This window comes from Phalangium opilio, unplaced genomic scaffold (genome assembly GCF_054372755.1).
Source record: "Phalangium opilio isolate 3A_F unplaced genomic scaffold, DU_Popi_V2 ptg000063l_1, whole genome shotgun sequence".
NCBI classification, from domain to species: Eukaryota; Metazoa; Arthropoda; class Arachnida; order Opiliones; family Phalangiidae; genus Phalangium; species Phalangium opilio.
The window spans coordinates 4,675,222-4,682,064 of NW_028324180.1; the positions used below are offsets into that span (position 1 = coordinate 4,675,222).

The 6,843-nt window shown below is 43.3% G+C and overlaps 1 long non-coding RNA gene and 1 other non-coding gene across 2 annotated transcripts; one reads left to right on the forward strand and one right to left on the reverse strand.

Moving 5' to 3' along the window:
* Positions 1–520: 520 nt before the first annotated feature.
* On the reverse strand, positions 521–1,495 carry LOC149662792 (uncharacterized). Its single transcript, XR_016368667.1, has 2 exons — positions 853–1,495; positions 521–783 (listed from the first exon to the last, which is right to left on the reverse strand). It is a non-coding gene; the product is annotated as an uncharacterized LOC149662792 (long non-coding RNA).
* A 4,231-nt stretch (positions 1,496–5,726) lies between these two features.
* On the forward strand, positions 5,727–5,880 carry LOC149662793 (5.8S ribosomal RNA). The gene has a single exon (XR_016368680.1). It is a non-coding gene; the product is annotated as a 5.8S ribosomal RNA (ribosomal RNA).
* The last annotated feature ends 963 nt before the right edge of the window (positions 5,881–6,843 follow it).

The following is a 6,843-nucleotide window of genomic DNA, read 5'->3' on the forward strand; positions in this document are numbered from 1 at the left end:
AAAATGTGTCTTATCAATCATATTTCTTATTATATTTATTAAAATAAATTACCTTTCTTTACATTTCTTTGGACCAACAAATTCCAAAATAGCCAAAATTTGAGAGAAATGTAACCCAGTGTAAAAAAGGCACCGTTTAGAATCTGTTCTAATTTTGTTCTCAAATTCTGTTATCTTCGCAGTTTTCCCTTTTTACCACAAACACAGTTGGCAAGCTTATTATTCAAATCTTCAATTTTCAGTTTTAGCGCCCTGTTTTCTTCCACTAATCCTAACTTTGTTTGCGTTAGCTTGCTTGCCATTATTGGAGTATAGTCAATTTCAACGTTTTTAGTTTTAATTTCATTTGCGTTCCAAAAACCTTACATCCTTTCTTTGTGTTAGCCTTACTTAGACTCTTTCTTTTTGTAACGTTGGAACTAAGAAGTCTGCTACGATTTATCGAGAATGAAAAAGATGCACGTTGAGGAGTTTTTGCCGTACCTAGAAAGTTGCTAGTTTCACTAAAGTTTGTATCAAAGTGGTTTTCTTTAGGAGTTGAAGTTCCGAGAAATTCCTCTTCCGTAACCACAGCTGGATCAGTAGAAAAAGGTTATTACTTGTATAACTAGCATTTGAAGTTGTGACACTAGAGCTTTCTCTAGCATTTGGAATTTGAGATTCGTTGACTTTGATGGTTGTTGTTGAAGCCACGAAAGGGAACATTTCTTCTGTTGGAGTTAAAGAACCATGTTTCATTGAACGAACCGCTTCAATAGGACTGTCAGGGGTTGATTGCAGACACTATATTTATATGTTTAATAGTTAATAGTAGATTGCTTAAAAATGGCGTTAAGCGATGAAAAACCTTACCAAACTTGGTGAGAAGAAAAATTATTTTTGGGTAAAACATCAAGATTACTCTGAATTTCAGAGTTGTTCAGTTCAACCTGTGGCCTCTTCCGTTCGCAACTACTACTCTTCCCGCTCATTACGTCCTGTTAAATTTGAAATTAAGTTATAACCATTCAATTAGGAAGTGGTGTAGTAACAATTTACCATTTGTATCTCTTCATCAAACGTAAACGGGAAAGGATTTCTTTCTGTTGGGCCATAGTTGTCAACAAAATGCAGTGAACTAACATACCGGTTTTTGGTAACAATATCCAACGAGTCCAGCCTACCGCAGCATCTAAGCCACTTAATCGATTTTAAACAGGTATCACACACCAACTCTGCGTGAGTAGGGTCTCCCTGCCTATATTTCAAACAAGGTTTATAAAATGGGAAGAACTTAATTGTAGAGTTCATTAAACGATAGTTATGATCATGATCTTTTTTCAAAGCCTCATTAAGATTTGCATTGCGAGTAAAAGATTTACAATTTAAGTAGAAACAGTTTTTAGAGGTTTTACTGGCATCCTTAGACGGTCTACCCCTCTTCGGGATACAGTTTAAATTCATTCTTAATATTATAATTTAATCAATAGAAGACTATTTAGCAAGAAAACGAATTTACATATTCTAAAGACCATGTAAAGACTAAAGACTGATTCCCTAGGCCTAGACCCTACGAGTATGCTATACTCGAAAGCAGACGACTGAAAATTTTGATCCTCAGACTATTTATTGTATATAATACGGTGTTTGTACAGCTGCTAAAAATTCTTGCTGGCAACCCCACCTCTCCGAAAATGGCGGCCACTCTTTTTTAAAAATATCCGGAATGAAAAGGGGGGGATGAACTGCGGTTTTATTGGAATATCGAACAAGACTGTTGAATTATTCACGAACCGAAGATAGTAAGGGTGTGGAAGGTCAAGTTTGACAGGAAAAGGTCCAGGGCATCAAGCGTTCAAGGCTCGTCGAGAAGGATTGCAGAACGTCGGTGATGCCCTTCAAAATAGCCAAATGCCTCGTCATTTAATTATTGACGCGCATGAATGGATTAACGAGATTCCCACTGTACTATTCCCTCCATACCAAAGTTCATAACCTTGTCGTGACTAATATGAAATAAAAATCCCATTAAAGTCCGAGCCAGGGAAGTAAAAGATATGGTGTCCGGCAACCCAGAAAGTCCAAAGCCTGTGGGTTTATTAAATTAGGCTTTGGCATGGTCTCCGGTCGATTTACGACAAAATCCAGGCTAAGGAGAATAAAGATATGGACCATGGTCGAGATGGTGTGTGTTGCCTTTTGGTCCACACCCACTTGAGCTCCTCTTCCCTTGGGTTCGGTCCAGGTGCTGTCCCACGTTCGGAGGCAGTGTGGTTTGTCCCTACGGAACGGGCGTGAGGAAACAGGCCTGGTCGATTCCATCTTATAGGGAGTGAATAGCTTAGTTTCGCTACCCTGTAAGGACGTAGCAAGTCCATGACATGTGAGCTAGGCACATGGGCATGGCGCAGGAGAAGGTGGATGGTGCATCGGACCTCGGCCTGTTCGAAATGACTCCTGGACTAGGTTCGTAGGCTAGCTAAATTATCTCCGCTTAGAAATCTTTCAGTTTAGTGTCGCTCCTAGATATGCCTGCTATCTACTATACAAATAGTTAGAATTGATTCTAGCCTCAATGTTGCTGTTACGTAACTTTGGCTTTTGTCTTTCCCTTGAAGTTTTGCTCGGCATTAGTTTTAATTTCTAACTTTAGCAAATTGCTGCTAGTAGTTGATTTTAGTACTTGTATATTCTTTTAATATATTAATTTTAGCATTAGTTTAGCAATTATCTTATTTTATTTTAGATATTATTTTATTTTATTTTCGTTAGTACTAGCACGTTAGTATTGGAATCTTGGTTCGATGTCTTTAAGGCCCCTTAAGATATTTACCGTTAAGATTCGCGTATAGATATGTACGTATGTATGAACGTATGAATTTACGTGTGTATGAACGTATGTGTGTACGTGTGTATGAACGTATGTGTGTACGTATGAATGTATGTATGTATGTATCAATGTTGTGCTCACTGAGCACAATTTGTCCGACCGAATTGATTCAGCGTTTTCTCACTTGCAGACCAAGGATCTTCAAGTTTTTCAAAAGTCCCCTCTCAGTAATGCATGGCTCGATCCTTATTCCAACATTCTCTCTAATAGGGATCGTATCAACGCAGTCAGGATGAGAGGTAACTTGCTTAAGACCAAGACTCTTTCTGATAAGAGGTCTTCCAACCCTGCGGACACGCTTTGTAGACGTTGTCGTAAAGAGAAGGAAACTGGATTCCATATCCTTCAGGGTTGTCCCAGCGTTAAAAATTCCTGAATCCAGAGACATAACTTCATTGCGAAGTTAGTCTCAAATACTGTAAAACAAAGAATCCCGGCGCGACGGTGACCTTTGAGCGAGTTCTTGTCAATAACGAAGTTGCCCGAAATAAGCCTGATGCGGTTGTGGAGATGGCAACTAAGAAGGTTATTTTAGAAGTTGCAATTACATGGGACTCCACCGTCGCAAACTTGGACTCTATGTTCAATGCTAAATATAATAAGTGTGCTAACTTGAAGGCACGGCTCGATCGTCATAAGCCCACTGAACATTTTCCTGTCGTGGTAGGCACCCGAGGGTTACTTTGCTCTAAGTCTGTGTCACTATAACGGTCAATAGGTTACACTACATCTCAATTAAGGTAATTGGCGGCTGCCACAATTAGAGGTAGTCTAGCGACCTATACCAAATTTATGTCAATTTAACTTGAACGATTCGTTCAGAAGTATTATTTTATTACAAATAACGAATTGCGATCGCAATCAAACACACTGATTATTGGGACGGACGCCTTTGGCGCTAATATGTGAAATTTAAAATGAAAGGATATTTTTGAAGGGAAAACGAGGCAGGCAATAAGGTTAAGATTCCTTTAAAATCAAATGGCTGAGACCCATTGGTCGGTGATGCTCTTAAAATAGCCAAATTCCTCGTCATCTAATTAGTGACGCGCATGAATGGATTAACGAGATTCCCACTGTCCCTATTCCCTCCCTACCAAAGTTCATAACCTGGTCGTGGTGGTAGGGCTCTTGTCGGCTCCATCGCACGTGTAAACCAGCTTTTCTGGGGGCGGTGATGCGGTGATGAGTTGACTTGTCTAATATGAACTAAAAATCCCATTAAAGTCCGAGCCAGGGAAGTAAAAGATATGGTGTCTGGCAACCGCAACCCAGAAAGTCCAGAACCTGTGGGTTTATTAAATTAGGCTTTGGCATTGTCTCCGGTCGATTTACAACAAAATCCAGGCTACGGAGAATAAAGACATGGACCTTGGTCGAGATGGTTTGTGGTGCCTTTTGCTCCACACCCACTTGAGCTCCTCTTCCCTTGGTTTCGGTCCAGGTGCTGTCCCACGTTCAGAGGCAGTGTGGTTTGTCCCTACGGAACGGGCGTGGGGAAATAGGCCTGGTCGATTCCATCTCCTAATGAGTGAATAGCTTAGTTTCGCTACCCTGTAAGGACGTAGCAAGTCCATGACATGTTAGCTTGGCACATGGCGCATGCCGCAGGAGAAGGTGGATGGTGCATCGGACCTCGGTCTGTTCGAAATGACTCCTGGACTAGGTACGTAGGCTAGCTAAATTATCTCCGCTTAGAAATCTTTCAGTTTAGTGTCGCTCCTAGATATGCTTGCTATCTACTATGCAAGTACTTAGAATTGATTCTAGCCTCAATGTTGCTGTTACTTAACTTTGGCTTTTGTCTTTGCCTTGAAGCTTTGCTCGGCATTAGTTTTAATTTAATCAGCGTGTGTTTACCCCTGTCCGGCAGGACTGGGTAACCCGATGAACCTCCTTCGTGATAGGGATAGGGGCTTGTAATTGTCCCCCTTGAACGAGGAATTCCCAGTAAGCGCGAGTCATAAGCTCCTGTTGATTACGTCCCTGGCCTTTGTACACACCGCCCGTCGCTACTACCGATTGAATGATTTATTGAGGTCTTCGGACTGGTGCTCGGAGCGGCTTTCGGGTCGCAGCGACGTACCGGAAAGATGACCAATCTTGATCATTTAGAGGAAGTAAAAGTCGTAACAAGGTTTCCGTAGGTGAACCTACGGAAGTATCATTATCGAAAAATTGCGGTTCCGAAAAGGTTTAACCGGCGCCATTTTATGGGTACGAGTTTTTATTAAAACGAGTTACTCGGCGAAAAAAACTTTTCAAATTTTTTTTAATCTTCTTAGGAAGAAGGGTTTCGTCGCTGTGAAGAACGTTTCGTCTCGATCTTTACCCGAAACCCCCACCGGCAAGGGTTCGACCGTAAATCCGTTCACGACCTACCGACGATACGATTTCGTTCGCGACATAGCAGTGCCTTCACGACACGAGAGGCGCGGTAAACTTTTCTTACGGCGTCGACGAGTGATTAACGGGTGTACAGGACGAAGTTTGGATTCACCCTCGTGGTGCTCCCTTCGAAAGTCCCTGGCTGGCTTTGTCGCGTCGTTATTGCCGTCGAACGGGTCGCGACGGGTAGAAATCGCTCTCCGGTGGAATCAAGAAAATCTTGGGGACCAGACTGCTCGATTGTGGAATCTTTCGTGTCTGAGCGCATGGAAAATAGAGGGCTCGGGCCGCGGAAGTCAACTTCGCGGCAGCTCGATTGATTCCATTTTCGGGAGTTTACCCTTTTTCTGCGGTGAATTCCCGGCACTATCCGTATAACCTCTATCATAGAGCGTTACCAAGCGTCCGCCTTTCTTAACAGAAAGCGCTTTTATATCAGGCTTTGTATTTTTGAAAAATAAAAAAATGTACGACTAGGCAGTGGATCACTCGGGTCGTGGGTCGATGAAGAACGCAGCCAGCTGCGAGACTTGGTGCGAATTGCAGGACATATGGAGCACTTATCTTTCAAATGCACATTGCGACCTCGGGTCTTTCCCGAGGTTTCGCCTGTCTGAGGGTCGGATTACTGACCACTGCGACCGCTTTTCGTACTCGATCATTCGACGACGAAGGTGACCGTGTTTCTTTGTTCGCGAAATTTTACCTTTCGGGAATCGAGATCGGTTTAAATCTCGTGTTTCGTCTCGTTCGTCGACTTGCCGTGGCGTTGTCTCACGTTCGATTCGTGCTATGCCTTAAAAATCACAAGGACCAGAGCGGCTTCCGAGTAATGCGTAAAAACATTTTCTCGGCAAGTTCTTCTCGCGATGGTACGGGCCATTCGAACGATTTCGGTCCTCGATCTAATTCGTTCGACGTGGTCGGGTTTACGCTTGTTTTCGTAAGAAACGGCGTTCGGCTACGCGTCTCGATGCTTTCGAAAGCGCGCCCTAGGGTTCTTTCCGAAGGATTCTGCGGGCGGGTTAATAGGAAGTTACGCTAGCCACCTCGATTTATTAAAACTGTCGACCTCAGATCAGACGAGATAACCCGCTGAATTTGAGCATATAAATAAGCGGAGGAAAAGAAATCAACAGAGATTCCCTTAGTAGCGGCGAGCGAACAGGGAGAAGCCCAGCACCCAAGCGCCCGTCCCAATGGGGCGGGAGTGCTATTTGGTGTTTAGGAGTAGCGCGACTGAAGGTTGACCTAAGCGCAAGTCCCCCTGACTGGGGCTCTCGCCTATAGAGGGTGCAAGGCCCATAGTCGCTTATGGTCTCCGGCGAAAGCATAACTCCTTGAAGTCGGGTTGCTTGAGAGTGCAGCCCTAAGTGGGTGGTAAACTCCATCTAAGGTTAAATACGACCACGAAACCAATAGCGAACTAGTACCATGAAGGAAAGTTGAAAAGAACTTTGTAGAGAGAGTTCAAGAGTGCGTGAAACCGTTTAGAGGTAAACGAGTGGGCCTTCGAAGGTGATCGTCGGAGGGATTCAGTCGGACGTGACCGCGTGCGTCGTTAGTACTTAATATAAGACGTTAGC